Source organism: Saccostrea cucullata, unplaced genomic scaffold (genome assembly GCF_032062105.1).
Source record: "Saccostrea cucullata isolate Sc308-1 unplaced genomic scaffold, CSIRO_AGI_Scuc_v1 ctg1114, whole genome shotgun sequence".
Taxonomy (NCBI): domain Eukaryota; kingdom Metazoa; phylum Mollusca; class Bivalvia; order Ostreida; family Ostreidae; genus Saccostrea; species Saccostrea cuccullata.
In genome coordinates this window covers 112,051-130,369 of record NW_026927494.1, presented here as the reverse complement: position 1 = coordinate 130,369, position 18,319 = coordinate 112,051, and the positions used below count along the sequence as shown (strand labels likewise).

The following is an 18,319-nucleotide window of genomic DNA, read 5'->3' as shown; positions in this document are numbered from 1 at the left end:
ACATTATAAATAAGTAAATATGCTTTACTGTACAGGAAAAAAAGTGTAGATAGATATTATCTTAAGAATTTAACAAGTTAAAATTGTTTTATTGTACATAAACAAAAAAGTATATTTGTTTGCTTGTGTCTTTATTGTCAGAAAGATAAGATAAGATAATATTTATTTAAAGTCGGGTATATCAAACAAAAAACATAAGCTCTGAAGAGCTATTTTCCGACTACTCTCAATGCAGGAAAAAAGACTAGTATACAGTGCATGATCATTCAAAAAAATAATAATAAACGGTAAAGTTAACTAATTTTAATAAAGATTGCATATCATTGAATCATTTTATGCTCAATTCCACACATGAGGTTCTCAATGACTTTCAGAACCTCAAAATGTGGCATTTCTTTCAGTCTTAAGCTGTGCTCCTTCTTGAAACTGGAGATAACTTAACCTCTCATTCCACAATAGCTTGTGAAAAGTACGTATTTCAAAATTTTTCCCTAAGCGGAATGATCCTCGGCTCGGCTGTTTCCAGCACTTAGGTTCTTGGGTTCTGAAAGTAAATTTTTCTGTAATTTAAGGCCATACATCAGTAATGAAAGCCATGTACCAGTAAGGGCATGTTAAAACGAATCACCTTGCAGCTCTTCGAGGTCAAATTTCTCCACATCGGAGTTTACCTGTGCCTCATCATCAACAAATTCAACATCAGACCAGGTAGACATTTTTTTTCTGGCCAAACTTTCTCCTCAATGGAGGTATATGTTTGGAAAAAAAACCTTCACCTCATAATCATCATGGCTAAGATTACAAAAGTTATGAAGTACGCATCCGCATATATATGCACATATCTTAGATGGTCTCCGGACAGTAATTTCCCTAAACCCGCGAAACCTCCCCTAAGATGACAATTGCATCGTTCAACAGTTTGCCGGGCTCTCGACAGTCTCATGTTTTAGCTGTTCTAAATTCAGTTATTAGCCAATTTCGCTGTCTGCGATGATCAGGTTGCTCTGAACTATAGCATTTTCTTGCCCGGCTAATAATAAAATAATGAGTGCGCAGAACCCTTGCATCATGAGCGCAGCTTGGCCACCCAGTGCATGCATGACGAATGACCATGTGACGGTCACATTCTACCTGAAAATAAGGTAAATTAGTTTGATATTTACTTGTATTGAAATTATTTACAAGAATTAATCCCTAAAACAAGCATAGAATTAAATTCTCAGGAAAAATATGAAATCTGCAACAGAATGGATGGAACTGTTTTCTATTAATTAAAAGTAATTTCGGTCTCCCCTTTTGGTGGTGAGTAAAGTAAAATATGAGTTCCGTTCAGGGCTTCAATAATGCCAGGAATTCCACTTTGCAGTTGAAAATCATGGGATATGACTTGCTACGTTTGAATACAAGGCCCGTCTATTATCTTAATTTCATTGGCCGAGAGCAATACTGCATGGAACGATATTATGCTGTCTACCCACCACACATTGTTAATGAGCCACCTCCATGTGACCTACCCACGATATATAAAAAATAACCAACCACATATCATCAATATACTGCTTTCATGTGACCCACATGAAGCTTCATAACTGACGTCACAATGTGTCTGATTGATTGATTGTATGTTGTTTAACGTCCCTCACGAGAATATTTCACTCATATGGAGACGCCACCACTTTTTGGTGGAGGGCTACAAATTTTTTACTATGTTCGGCACTTAGGGCCAAGCATAGAACAAAATTTGTAGCCCTCCACCAAAAAGTGGTGGCTTCTCCATATGCGTCTGACGACAACCTGCAATGGATGTAGAACATCTTGCTTGGTCGCTCCGTAAAAGCGTTCGACTTAACTGAAGGGACATTGATTTACATGTAGCAAGAGAGGTTCAACACTAGTTGTGCTACTATGTCAAATATCATTAACATATTTGTGCATGAAATTCTGTTTGAAAGCTGGCGGAATACCAAGTCAACGGAAATGCCAAAGTCATTCGAGGAATTTTCATCAGCAAGAATTTCAATGGATGCCATAGAAGTAAAACAAGCAGTACCAAAAGATATGAACAGCCAGTCGTTAGCTTATAGTAACTTTATCCTGCAACTACCCTTGAATAGACCCAATAAAGATAACCTAATAAACAAAAGCTTTATCCAGTCACTGCCCTAATAAAGCGTCGTGCATGTATTCTGACGTTCTAGAATTGACGTAACGTATATTGCAATGTTTACTTGTCATGGCGTCATAGTTTCAGCTGCAGAGATGTGCCTAAAACTGTCGGAATAAGCTTGTTCTGGACGTTCAAATGTAAGAAATATGTTGCAGGATAAACAAAATACATGATAACTGTCTTGACAAATAAGCGACTCTTTGAAGTGGTGTATATTCGCTCGGCAAGCTTCGCGAATATATACACCATTTCAACTCATTGGATAAAGCCAATATTAAATCACACAATATAGATATCCTCTTTATATCCATTTAAATGACTTTTCATATTCTATTTCTGTTAAAATTGGCTTTAATTTTACATATTTTTCTCAAAGGAATCTTTTATAATTTGAAATTGGTGGTTTCAATCCAAAATTTGTTTACAAATTAAGTAAACTGTATTTCAGAATCTAATTAATTGAAACAAAAAATGACACCTTTCCATATTAATAAATTCAGTACAAGCATTTCTACACTCCTACACAAAAATTCTTAAAATTTCAATACAGTTTGAAGTAGGTCGTTAAACAAGTTTCTTTGGTTCAGTATTCTATTATAGAGACAAGGTAAATCATGACCTAAATTGCTCACCCGTGAAAAGAAAAACCTAAACACCATACTTTTTAACATGTGATGTTATACTATTATACTAGTCATCTACATAAACATATCAAGAGATGTTTGTAAAACACTTATTCCCCCCTCCCCCCAAATTGGAATTTTTCCAAGCCCAAGTGGCAAAACTCTGTCAAGAATGGCATGATAGTACATAGAACAGAACTTGATATTCATCTGATTAATCTGTATACTAAATTTCATCTCAGTATGTGCAACGGTTGTGAAGAAAATGAACAGAAACTGCAAATAATTGAAATTTTTCTAGGTCCAATGGGCATAACTCTGTGAAAAGTGGTGCGATCATACCCAAAAAAGAACTTGACCCAGATATCTTTGTGATATATCTGTATTCTAAATTTCATCTAACAATTGGTATGAAAAACGTCAGTCAGCATTTCATTCAATGATAAATTGTAATTACAGGGATTGTATATCTGCCAAAGCATTATGAGCATCATATTTCAAGTACAGAAAAGTTCTGACCAATGTTTCGTGCTTGAAGTTCTCAACTTCATGTCTTTTCCATGTTCTCTTTGCAACTTTTAATGTGTCAATGAATCCAAACAATGTTTTCTGGAATTGTGTATATAAATTATATCTAGATAGTTAGTTTACTGAGACTGGAAAATCAAAACTCTTAATGTTATGTCCCACCAGAGTTGGCTTTGAAAATTTCTTGATGAAATTAAGAAACTGGGAAAGTCCTTCCTGGGGAGTAACACAACTCACGGCCTGGCCTCTTGGTTTCAGGGCACCTCCAACATAAGTTAAACCTGTGGTCTCAGAAGCTCCAATACTAATTTCTGTCGTTGGGGTCATATATAAACTGAATTCCTCGTCTCCAGAGATTGCTGCTATCTGAATAATGTCAGATGTCCGAGCTGAAAGAAAAGTAAAGTCAGACATTAAAGAAAGACAGAAACATAATACTAAGTTCTGGAGTATCAATTAATAAATGAAATGGTTACTTCAATAGAAACTTACTCTAAGTAAATGATAAGTAAAAATTACATTTGCATATACAATTATCTTACCCAGACCAGTAATTTCCAAGTCAAAAATAATTTCACTACTATACTTTGGAAAAGATACCGGAGTGAGATCATATCATCAATGTCCTCAAGATCTAAATCTTCTTTAATGCCAATCTTTGACTGGTATGTATCACCTGCAGATACAATGACGCTTGTATGCAACAGAATAACTAATATTGTACTCATTTTCAAAAGAGTTCTGTACAACTGTGTAAGGTAACATTAAAACTGGTACTAATTACAAGTTAGCATCATTGTATATACCTTCAAATACAGACTATGTGGTGTTTTCCATTGCCCTCAAAGACTTAAGTTCCAGTCGTCGCCTTTTGGAAGTAAATAAACTCTGACGAAGGCGCTGAATTTTCAATCTTTTCTCCATCTTTTCAGCATGCTTCAGGGTAAATTGTCCAGGAGATACATTTCTTATTCAACTAAATATAAAATGAAATCAAAATAAGTTTCACCAAAAAAATGATAGATTCTCTAACAATTTTACATCATGTTAAAATTTAATTTAATTTTTATTGGTTAAGATACATAAAAACAGTTTTTAATTGAGAAAATAATTTTATGAATCAGAATCAAAGTGACAAGCAATAAGAATTCTGTAACTGAAAAGTAACAAAAATCAATAAAATGAAATGCAATAAAATTTATTAAGATAAGAAGATAAACAAGAGGCCCACGGGCCTTATAGGTCACCTAAGCATTATGCAACAACTTTCCAGTTACAGTGTACTGAATTTGATTCAATAACATGTTTTAAGCCAGATGCTATATGGCATTCACAATTTTGAAAGAGCACCATTGATCATCATAACAATAAACTTAGCAGTCGCTTAGCTTGGTTACTGAATATCCATATGCAGGGTAGGGGAACAAAAATGCACTCCACCTAATCAGTAATATTTATAAACTAGAAAACTTACCAGTCAGCAAGGGCCCCACCATGGGGTAGAATTAAAAGGGTGCAGCTTACAGAATGATTAATAAATTTATAAAGAAAAAACAACAGCAACTGTATTCTTAAAATTTCAACATAATTCCTGAATATTCAAAAACATGAAAATAATATTCTTGTATTTACATTAGGCAGTAAAAACAACTTAACATTGAATTTATATTTAAACAATTATGAATCTGGTGTTATATAAAATGCCAGCCTTCAATGAATGCAAATATCATGAAGGCTTGACCTTAAGGTAGGTCCGTACTTTCAGAATTTTCTGTCAAACTGATAATTTTTCAATTTGAATACCCTGAACAAGTCTTAAACTTACTAAAACATCCATAAGAGACATATCTTTGCAGGTTAATTTTCATACAACATATCTCAGCGCACATACCTCTAAAAACTCAACAGCCAAAATTGAACATAAAAACGTGTGATATAATATTTCTTTTAGTTATGCACCAAATCACGTCAAATTCATGTTAAAACTTATGAAGATCAAAAATATTCATTTGCCAAGAGAATATTTGAAATTTTTACTGCAAAACATTAACAAATTGGTGTTGAATCTGTCCATGTCTTTCGGGAAAAAAATCTCAAAATATCTTTATTTCTTTAATTCTCAAAATCAAAAATGTTTAGATGCCATTTTTTATTTAAAACTATTAAGAATTATATCTAATGTTAACAAAAACAGCTACTTTATTATGGTTGACCAGAGAATTTTAACAAAACAGTCTTTTGAAAACGTATACCCCCTTTTTTGGAATATCAATTTTTTCAATTATTCAATGGAAAATTTTTAAAAAGTAAAAATTAAATGGATGATATAGGCTCTTAATCAATAAAAATAGATTTCAGGTTAGTTTGCTTAAAAGAAAATGATCCATAACAGCAATTAAGAATTTTGTGTCTGTATGTACTAAATGACATATAGATCTTATGGACAGAGTGTAAAGTGTTAATTTCCATAAGTAATGTATATTAAATGCTTCATATGTACAATAACACTATAATAAACAAATATATACTTGCTAAATCATTTTCAATCACCTAAAAAATTCTATATCAATAGAAAAGTGAAAATAAGAATTTTACATTGATGTGTAAAATAGAACCGGATCCGTAAAAGTGTGGGCCTTCCTAAACTTCAAACAAACAGCAGTTGCAGACAAAGGTTTTCCTTAATCTTAAAGTGACAGATAAAGAGACGCCTACTAAATTCTCTGCAGCAGGCTAGATAATTAATCCCAAGGGATTAATTGAACCTCTCTCATCATTTTCTTCTTAAGTTACAATAAGAACTTTTTCAGTATTAATGATAGAATGGGGTTTTTATACAACTACATTAAAAATTAAAAACATTCTTGAATTAATATATTTAAAAAAAAGGGAAAAAAGTGAAAAAAAAGTACCCTGGTAAATCAAAAAATCTTCTTTAATCTATTTCTTTTTTAGGATTCAATGAAATCATAACTATCAAACAAAAATAAATAATAAACATTTATATTTAAATCCACATTTCAGAGTGTTCATGGCATTCCAAATTGATTTAACTTCAAAACAAACTTCTTTTGCAGACAGAGGTGGCAATTAATCTCAATTTGATAGATAAAGATAATGCTCTGGATTTTCTTAAGGAGGAAAGGTAATTAATCCCATGGGACTCCTAGTAGCTTCAGTTTACTGAATGGGAACATCTTCAGCAGTTATCTCTCTTTGCCAATGCATTCTTATATAAAGTTAAGGAATCTACCCCACCACCCCAGCTCCAAACCAAGGGACATAGAGAACCAAACTAAGCATCTAAATATGTATTTTTGCCTACTGAACTACGGTACCAAATTTGATCTTAATTGGGCAACCCTAAAAAAGTCTAAAGGCCTTGAATCGCTTTTCTGATAAGTTATACAATATATGCTAAGACCCAATATGCATCAACTGACAAAGTTTGATGATTCTTAGTCAGCTGAAGATATTTAAATGTAACTATAAAATAATATACGTAGGTCATGGTGACCTACATTTTGACTGAAAATTTCTAAGGACACAAGATACATTAATTGACAAAGATTTGTGATTCTAAGCCAATAAGTATTGATATATTCAAAAGTGGGTCACACTGACCTACATATTGGTCAACATTCTCTGAACATATGTGTAAAGGTTACCCATGTCTTAATTTATGCTAGATTAGGAGCCATCTATACACCGCACGCTTAAGAGTTACATTGTATAATTATTTTATAAATTAAGGTTCAAAAAGCAACCCAGAGTATCTTAAACTTATAAAACATGCCATACGATGCAAAAATCAGGATCAAACCAAGGCGGATTTCTTTGCAAACATGCCCACTGGTGAAGATCTGTGACCGAGCAATGAAGTTCTTACCTCGCAAGTTTAGAAAGTACCGATGTAACTGGTTTGGGAAAAGAGGAATTCCATGTCATATTTGTATGGCTTTCTGTAAAAAAGATGAATTCTTTTCTCTTCCTTTTTATTTACATTGAATTCAATTTTTGTTTTGTTTTTGAAATTCAGATTAGACAGAAGAAATGCACATTTCTTTCATTATGACAATACCTAAACAGAGTTTCTCAATGTTTGGATTTTCCTATGATATTAACAAATTTTAGATTAGTTTATGATGTTATTGTATTAAAAATCAATTTGCTGTTTTGGAGAGCTATTGTAAGATGACTATATTTTTCAATAAAAGCTACTGGCCACAAAATACACTGCATCAGCTCAGACAGTGACGATGATTTTCCAGACCCAACGAGTTCATCCCCACTGCCTGTAGGTAGGATAAATGTTTAAAAAGACCAACACAGGACATCAGAACTTGTTAAGACAGCCTCTAGCAGTAAAAGTGTGAAGCCACCGTCGTAACTGAGCCATCCTTTACCACCAATAAAGACCTAAGAAAAGCAGTGGGAAGACGGAAGGGTTCCTTACAATAGGAGTGTATTGACTCTGTAAGATCCCTAACATCTATTCCAGAATGAGATCAACTTCCTTGGAGATCAGAGAAGCTTAGTCAATTCAGTGAGGGCTCAGTCAGGAGAGTAAGTGAATAGTGGAAATTACATACTTTTCACTGAGAATGAGTATTAAGTATTCAGGTTCAAGACAATCTTAAATTGCTGTGTTGACGAAACACTTTTAGTTTTTAAATTATATTCTTAATACTTATAACTTTTCATAGCATTTCTGACAATTGTAAACATCACTTCATATTGATTGAAAGAATTAAATATATACAATTTTAAGAAATAAACTTAATAGATAACTGATTTTAGTTATTTTATTATGTTGTTTTTGAAAAAAAGGTAGATTTTATCTGGTGCTGATTTGGTAGTTTATGTATGAAAGTAAAACTTAATTCAAAAGGACAGACTGAAGTATTGATACAATGCTATATTTCATCAATAAGGAATGAAGTTGACGTTTGTAGACTTCTACATTTAGAGGAGAAAGATCTATTTTCTGTTTCCATACAAAGGGTGGCTAGAAAACCTACAATATTAATAAAGAGACTTAACAGCAGAAGTGCGACAGTTGACAAGGTCACTTGATGCAAGACTTGGTTTGAGATTGGTCCCTGTTGAAAATAAAGGTATGTTTGCTCTCATTGAATTCAATGGGTAATAATTGGTAAACATTTTTCTAAAAAATAAAAATATAAGCCACTGTTCAGCACCTGCAACTACGTGTCCGAGTTGTTCTCTTTAGAGAGGATGTTAATAACACGCACAAGCAAAGAAAAATGCAAGTAGCAGCCTCTATGCGAAATGTTAGTTTGGACTTACAAACTAGAAAGAGTAAATTTAATACGAATTCTGCTATTTTCCAATATGGCAGCTCATCAACGAAACTTCTGGGTGTTCTGTTTATTTGCAAATTTAATTTAATAAATGTCGTAAATGTCAACGCTGTTATTTCTACAATCAAACTAAGCAAGAATGATTCCAGACGTGACGGTTTTCGCTGTTATAACGCTACAGATCTGCAGCTACTTTGTAAAGTGTAAATGACACCTGCAAAAAATTTCACTTTAAATTATGTCTTTCATAAATATTTACAGGCATCTGACATCACTGAATCATCAAACTTGAAACGGCGGGATCTGCTCATTGAGTCACTAGAGGGGACCAGCAGCGTCACATGCAAACTGGAAGGGGGGGGGGGGTAGTGTGGACCAAACCCTCCAACCCACAGACTTTGTACTCACAGCGAATTGTGTCGAGGTATCAGTATGGAAAGGCTCTATCTCCCTCAATTCATTAGTTCTGACCACTCTGAATGTATGTATGTTGTTAAAATTAATTTTCATTCATAAGTCAGTAGTTATATGAACTCACAACTCGTAAATGGTAAAAAAAAATGTAATTCAATAAATTTACACAAGTTATGCCCCTTTGTACAACTATTGGAATGTAACAACAAGTTTCTTTTTTTTTTTTAATTTTATAGACTTAAGTAATTTGTACCACACATCTTGAGTGGTGCATTCATTTCACCACTGCTAGGTTTATTGTTAAATAATGACTGAAACATTTGAATAATCGTAAACAGTATCATTTATTTCTATTCTAAAAATTTTAGGAGTATGACGAAGAGATCCAGGTTGAAGGCACTGGAGGAACCCCATGAGTAAGTTTCTTTTTCATTCCGATTTATATGTAAATTCAGTTGCAAGTTCTTATTTTCTACTGATTAACATTATTTTCACACCAAATTTGCTTTTGGTGAAATCATAAAGAATAGACCTATTTAGGTTAATACTTAAAGCACGAACTTCTCCTAATGATATGATTTACAAGTCCTCAGACTTCAATAACCCCATTTGACAATACCAACAAAACCGCTTAAATCATATGAAGCAGAATTTATGCAAAATCTTTTGCGTGAAAAGAAAAAAACACTTGCTGTGGCCTTCAACTCGACATTTAGATATATCGACGACGTATTGTCAATCAATAATGATATTTTCCATTCCTACGTCGACACGATATATCCTGGTGAGCTTGAGATAAAAGATACCACAGAGTCCAACACATCTGCTTCATACTTGGATATTTTACTTGAAAAAGACACAAATGGTAATCTAACAACCAAGCTATATGATAAACGTGATGACTTTAACTTTTCTATCGTCAACTTCCCTTACTTATGCAGCAATATACCTTCATCACCTGCATACGGAGTATTTATATCTCAGTTGATTCGTTACGCAAGAGCATGCTCTACGTATGAACAATTTATTAAACGAGGTAAATTATTGACATGCAAGTTGATGAAACAAGAATATCAACAGTCTCGTTTAAAGTCATCATTTCGTAAATTCTATGGTCGATACAATGACCTTGTCAGCAAATACAATTTATCATTGAATGAAATGCTGACTGACGTTTTTCATACCAATTGTTAGTCCATTATTTATACACTGAATTGACTACGGATTTTTTCCGTTATTTCCTGATTATGACAATGAGCACACGGCGGGTGTGACCGGTCAGCAGGGGATGCTCACTCCTCCATGGCACCTGATCCCACCTCTGATGTTTCGGGGGTCCGTGTTTGCTCTGCTCTTGTTTTGTATATTTGTTTAATGGACGTTGAGATTGAATACTGTTCGTTATTTCCATATCCTTACTTCATGCCAAAACCAGTTATATCTATTATCTTCATATCAAGATTTTTTTTCATGGGGGTGTTAAATTCCTTAAACCAAAACAGTTCGTGAAAATGTTCTTCCTAATCCTCCTAATCCTTAGAAATTTTCATTATGAATATAAACTAAAGTTCTCCCCTTGGAAAAACTTAGACTTTCATTTGAATTTTACCGTTTATCTCTATTCTAAACAATTTTAGGAGTCTGACGACGAGATCCTAGTTGAAGGGGAGTTGGAGGCACTTGAACCCCATGAGTAAGTTTCTTTTTCATTCCGATTTATATGGAAATTTAGTTCGAAGTTCTTATTTTCTACTGATTAACATTATTTTCACACAAAATTTGCTCGTGGTAAAATCTTGAAATAGACCTATTTAGGTTAATACTTAAAGCTTATTTCAGGTCTTCCAGTGTGGGAAGTTCGAACTTAACCAACACACCATTGACAGGTTTCTGCATCCCCCCACTCAAACGGTTGACGAAATTCTCCTTAGTCCAACTAAAAGAACCGTCTCGGTTAAGGGCATTCTGAAAAGAGTAAGTAAATAAATTGAATTCAAACTTATGCTTTTAATTCAAAGACCATAAAGTTTACTTTTGTCAGTTCACTACAAAATACAGATCTCTCATATAACATTTTAGCAGTAAAAATGACAGCATTTTCCTTTCATTTACATATAATTGATAAGGAAATTGTAAGTATTTGCATTATAGAAATTTGAGAAAGGTGCCCTTCCCCCTCCATATAAACAAACACACATTTGAAAGGCATCATATAAAAATCACATCATAAAAATGTTTGATATAAATGTAAGAATTGAATTAAAAAATTATACTCTGTGTTTCACCTTTGTATATAGCTGCAGATCTGTAGCGTTATGGTTTTATATATTTTAGCTCTACTGGTCAGAGACCAGAAGAGCTTATGCGATAGTAATGCGTCTGTCGTCCGTCCGTCTGTCTGTCTGTAAGTCCGTCTGTAAACAATTTTTCAAAACGCTATTCCTCCTATAGTTTTGATCTGATTTCAATATAACTTGGCACACAAGTAGACTACACTAAGATACATAAAATAGTGCATCGGTTTTTTTTATATCAATGAGCGGTGTTGCCATGGTTACTAAAAATAGAATTTTCTTTGAAATTCCTTTAAAACGATATACCTTCTACAATTTTGGTATGATGGCAATGGATTCTTTTCTCATCCTTTGTTATAAGAACAAACCAGTAGAGCTACAGTCTCGACAGAGACGTCTGGTTCTTTTATCTTTATGGTCAAAGAAAAATACATCAAACCATAACACTACAGATCTGCAGCTACTTTGCATAGTGAAAATGACACTGGAATAAAATATCACTTCAAATTATGTCTTTCGTTAATAATATTTGCAGGCATCTGACATCATTGAATCCCCCAGCTCAAAACGACGGGAGATGCTGATAGAATCGCTGGAGGGATCCAGCAGTGTCACATGTAAACTCTGGGGGAGAGCGTGGATTTAGCCCTCCCACCCACAGACTCTGTCCTGACAGCGAATTGTGTGGAGGTCTCGTCGTGGAAATGCTCAATCTCCCTCAATTCATCCGTGCTGACCACTCTGAATCTATGTATATTGTTAAAATTAATTTTCATTCATAACAGTCAGTGTAGTTGTAAATAAACTCACAAAACGTAAATGGTAAATAATAAATTGTAATTCAATAAATTCACACAAGTTATGCCTCTTTGTACAACTATTGGAGTGTAACAACAAGTATTATTTCTTTATTTTTCACAATGTTATAGACTTAAATAATTTACACATATCTTGAGTGGTGCATTCATAAAACCACTACCTGTGCTCCAATTGGTTTATTGTGAAATAATGACTGAAACATTTGAATAATCGTAAGTTTACAATATCACTTAATATCCCTATTCTCATAGATTTTAGGAGTCTGACGACGAGATCCAGTCTGAAGGGGAGTTGGAGGCACTGGAACCCCATGAGTAAGTTTCTTTTTCATTCCGATTTATATGGAAATTTAGTGGCAAGTTCTTATTTTCTACTGATTAACATTATTTTCACATCACATTTGCTTTTGGTGAAATCTTGAAGAACAAACCTATTTAGGTTAACGCTCAAAGCAAAAACTTCTCCTAATGAGATAATTTACGAGTCCTCAGACTTTAATAACCCTATTTGGCAGTACCAACAAAACGATTTAAATCATCTTCATACCACAACCAAGATTTTTTTTCAGGGGCGGGGGGTTGGGGGTTTACTTATTTAATCCAAACAGTTTGTGAAAATGTTGTTCCTAGCTAATCCTTAGACATTTTCAATAAGAATATAAACTAAAGTTCTCCCCTTGGAAAAAGGCGTAGACCCTCATTGGAATCTTGACCCAAGCATACCTTGTGGAAAGTTTGTTTGAAATTCTCCCGTTGGTCCTCATTAATAAATGACAATGGTAAATGTTGATGATGTCAACAACAACAGACACTTGTATTTCAATCAAAAAAGGTCACTTAAGCCTTCAGTTTGGGTGAGGTTAAAAAACTCTTGCACTTTATCGTTAAGTAAAATCTATTTTTCTAAATACTCTTGTCACTTTCATTTATACTTTCCATAGAAAACAGCCACAAAATATTAGATGAAATGAAACTCAAGGTTTCCAAACCACAACTGGTCAAGGTATTCCTCAACAAAACCTTCCAGATAGGCGTTCATGTTGTGGGAAATGCAAGGGCTTGACGGTGGAAGAGATGTAAGTCTTTTTGGTGTACTAATGCTCGTTTGGAACTTTTTGCCTACTTTGCTAAAAGAAAAATGAATCAATTCACACACATAAATAAGAAATTACTGATTCTTATTATAATTAAAATCCATAGAAAGAATAATATAATGCTACTCTACTAAATATGAAAATTTATTTCTTCCAGTGGAATAATTCCACATGATACAAAAAGGAAGAAATCTTTTCCTCAAGTTTAAAATACCTTATTGCATTTACCTTGGATGTCAAATCAGTCCCAAAAGCTGCAAAATATCAAAGATATGTAAAGCAATTTGTTGTTCATTACTTAATACTTTTTATTATTGCTTTATATTAGAGAAAATTCTCTGCATTTTTTGCTGTTGTACACATGAATTGGAAAAATTGTATTTTCTACTTATCATTATGATAGTCAGTTAAAAATCATTCAACTCGGCACAATCTAAACTTGAGAATTAATAAATTTCATAAAAAATTCAAGTAAAGGGGTCGACTTACGTTCTAACAAAGATTTTAAACTACTGGCTTATCTTATAATCCTTTCCTTCCTTTTTAGTGAGCAGTACAATCCAGCAAAAAAGCCAAAGAAAGCGGAGAAGCCCTGCAAAGAAGATTGAATGTTCAATGTTTCGGCTAATTTTTTTTAATCAGGGGTCATTATGAGTATGACTCTTTGATATAAACTTTTGGGAGTCAAAACGATATTTTGAGGGTCAAAATATATTTTGGTTTTGCTTTCAGTTCTTATATAAGCTTTGCCTTCTACAACAATATTTTTTATGTTTAAAATTAAAAAAAAAATGAAGTAAAGTAATTGATTAAGTAATTAAGTAAAATAATTGATTCATGTATGCTTCTTTTATTTACCGGTACACTGCCACATACCTCCATCAAAAGATAACAATTGAAAGTGGTTGATTGCTGTACAATATTCTTTATTAATGAATTAAACTTTCCTCACCTTTTTATTACCATCAATAGCATTTTTGACAAAACCAAGCTCTATAAATATGTAAGACTGAACATGCGGAAGTGTCATTTCTATCTGCACTTCCGGTTTTTGTTAAAAATTTGATAGATTGTGGTTTTTGGACCAACTTTTAGAAATTCCAGATTATGTTCCGTGACCGAACGACGAGATGAGCAACTGTGTTTGTGTCACGTGCTGGGATAAACTGAACAGACTGGCAAAAGTGGAAGACGACATTAAAATGAAAAATGAGTCGTTAAAAGCTGATAGGTACGATTTAATTAGAAACTAACGACAAAAATATCAAGGTGACATAGTGGAGTAGCCCAAAATATGGTCACTGAAATAAAAAATCATAACATTGTGCATTTGCCAACACCTAGAAAAGTAAAGCAGCTGTTCGTTTTATCCAGTTAGCTGAAGTCGAGTCAGTCAGCTTCATCGATGCACGGATCCGGAACAAGAGAAAAAGAAGGAAAGAGCCTAAACACAACACAACTCCATTTCCAAGTGGTACCGTTCACGGTAGCTCAGTCGGTAGAGCGCTCGCTCCGTGATCGGGAGGTCACGAGTTCTATTTTTCTATCTGGTTACTCCGATATGATCACTGTCTCAGATGCTCTAAAGCATAGAATCTTCAGGATCTTCCGTCGCTGTAACGGACCTGAGGTTGCAGTTAACGCTTCAATTTCAGATAGAGAAACATTATTTGTAGTGTATCTTAAAAGAAATGCACAATATATTTATTAATAATTAAAGTTTTGCTAAGACTTTGATTATGAAAAATTATGTGTAACGTTTTACCACTGAACAACGGTGTGGGCCTCATCTACAACGATGACTTTAAATTTGAAACCACATCTCACCATTTCCGTCGCCAACAAATGCCTGTGGGCTGCCAAAGATAAACTGAAAATATTACTCATTTAAGGCGTCTTCTTTGCGGGGACCTCGCCCTATATCAGTTGAGGTGATTTTCCTTCATAATAGAAACAAGTGCTGTTACAACTAAGATAATAACATCCGGGCAATTGAAAGATAAACTCTTGTATATAATTAACTCCCGCTGCTTGTTTTAGCCCTACAAAAACATCAGATTGCTTTAATTCCGTGTGCTTGGTTTTCTGTGAAAATCGGTACTTTCAATCTTTCTTCGGAATCCTGTTCCTTTTGCTTGTTGAACTCCATACGCAGCACAGTTAACGTTACAAATGGAAATATCGGCGATTTTTATACATAAAATATACATACTTTATTAGGATGGGCGATTCTTTTTAGGAATTTACTGATATAAAAAAAGAATGTCGTTTAAATCTACATGTTAGGAACAGATATGATTTTTTAAATTTAGACTTGTCATTTAATGTTGACGTCACATGACTTTGGCAATTATACTTGCAGTTTAGAGGTCATCTATAAATTTCAATATTGCAAAGGCATAACCAAGTTAAAAATCTCAGTTCATTTTATAATCCTTTACAACACTATATGTAGTTTGTGAAAAGTGCTGCGAACCTATATAGATTCCTTTTTTTAATTGGTAAAGTTTTATTTGTTGGACGGGAGGTTAAACATTTTGCTGGTCAACTACATTAAATATAGCTATAATTAATTAATTTGCAAGATTTCAAGAGGTTCGCAGCACTTTTCAAATATCTTAATGCTTCTTAAGTTTACGTTAAAAATTTTGAAAAGATACATTGAGGGTATGCCCTTGCAATAAATCGAGTTATTAGGGTCCTTCCGTTACTTTTTCAATGAATCTGGGTACAAATACACGACATTATCGCTTGTCTGTAGAATGCACGTACGGTTTATGAATAAAATACTAAAATAGACATCGCATCCAAGTTAACTGTTTTTTATTTTACTGCAAAAAAAATTCTATTTGAGAATAAAGACATTTTTCATTGTATAAAATGTGACTTGATCAGCCTCTCACTGTGTATAAACTGCGTCAGTTTTTGCGAGATGACGTCACATTGGCAAGTGCATTGTGATCGATGCATCGTTTATATATTGTTGTGTGGGATTTAACAAACGACAAAACTGTCTGCAATAGTAAGTTTGTATGTAGTATACAGCTATCAAGCTGTTTGAAATAACAAATAATTTCATTCTGTTGTATTTTGAAGACCTAACATTATGTGTGACGTCATAGTAAACGTTTCCCGTACAAATTACGCCCCGTCTCCTTACTGTAACGTTAACTGTGCTGCGTATTAGTAAACATTAAGAGGTATGTTACACTTCATCTGATTGGCTAACCTTTTTTTTCGCCAAGAACGACAACTCTTATTAAAGCGCTATATGGCAGTAATGTATTTAATAAATCTGCCAAGGGGGAGATGAAAGAAACGAACTGTGACACTTGGCTAGCGAAGATAGTAGGTACCACAAATCCAAGAAATGTTAAAAAGTCACTGGTTTACTCACATTTGAAACAGAGACTGCAAATATGGCAATCAAGTCGATACTTTAAAAGAACAACAAATTTAAACTAGTGCTAATTGTAACGGGGACCGTTACAGATGTTCCCCAAACGCTCCCCAACTCCCTTTTGGTGCCATTTTCCCTATAAGCTTCATTAAATAAGACAAACTTTATGCAATTGAGACTTTAACAACGTTTACCCAGAAGTGTACCAAGTTCATTCAAATTTTAGCATTGCACGCGTGCGCATGTGAATGCATGTGCATAATGACCATATCATCATGTCTACACACTCGATATATTTTAATATACTAAATATTAAAGTATTTAATCCAAAAGTATTAAAAAATACGCTTATTCACGTGTATTTTTGATTTTACTCATTTCACTTGCACACACGTGCATACATGAGCATGGTGACCATTCCTTCTTGTAAAAGTCCATTACATCTATCTATGTTCCAAATCCCATCCTATTTGGGTGAAAACTAAGGGAGTAATAACTGTTTAAAGTTTCAGCCAATCAGATTGCAGCGCACGTACACGCATGTGTATGGATGTGCACGGTGACCATATCTTCTTGTAAAAGTCCATTACATATATCTATGTTCCAAATCCCATCCTATTTGGGTGAAAACTAAGGGAGATATAGCTATTTAAAGTTTCAGCCAATCAGATTGCAGCGCACGTACACGCACATGCATGGATGTGCATGATGACCATACCTTCTTGTAGAAGTCTATTATATCTATCTATATTCCAAATCCCATCCTGTTTGGTTGAAAACCAAGGGAGTTATAGCTGTTTAAAGTTTCAGCCAATCAGATTGCAGCGCACGTGCATGCACGTGTTTTCATGATAATTGTTATATATCAAGTTGTAGAACATCCTAATGCCTGGCTATGTTCAAAATTTCAAAGGATTTCATCATAAAACAAGAAAGATATTGAGACTTTAGTTTCAGCCAATCAGAGCGAAGCGCACGTGCATGCGCGTGAGATCTTGCTATTTTGACCATGTCATATTGTCTATGCTACTAATATATCCTTATATTATGAATTTCATAACATTTCATCAAAAATTGAAAAAGTTAAGTTGATATCAATTATATTCATCATCTCTGGTGTTGCACGTGCGCGCTCTTGCAAGCACGTGCGCGCAAAATGACCTTCGTTCCACAAATCTACATCACATGTCTACTGACCCTAAAAACATTTTACCTTAGTCGGATGTGTAGTTTACAAGATCATTCGCGGACAAAATTTTCCCGAGAAGAAAAATAATAATAATAATAATAAGAAACAGAGTAAAAACAATATGTTCCCCAACTTCGTTTGGGGAACATAATTAAAAACCAAGCATCTAAAATTGAAATGAAAACTAAACATCTCTAGACAGTGACCTTTAAAAATGACACACACCCTTCCAGGAATGGCATATTTCAATTTCGGAATAAATTAATTAAAAGTGATACACACCACAGCCTCTAAAACACATCAAGATTCAAGCAGTCCGGATAAGAAAACATAGAATATTACATGATAAGATGACTCCCACCAAAGTCAAGAAATCTGGAACAGACAGGCTTGATAACTACAAAAGCGTACAGCAAAATATGCAATAAAATCAAATTAAATTTCACAAACAAGATTAAGAAAAAATTT

At 33.9% G+C, this 18,319-nt stretch overlaps 1 pseudogene; it reads right to left on the bottom strand.

Annotated features, from left to right (window-relative positions):
- Positions 1 to 3,280: 3,280 nt before the first annotated feature.
- LOC134274653 (uncharacterized) lies at positions 3,281 to 7,266 on the bottom strand (annotated as a pseudogene).
- Positions 7,267 to 18,319: the final 11,053 nt, after the last annotated feature.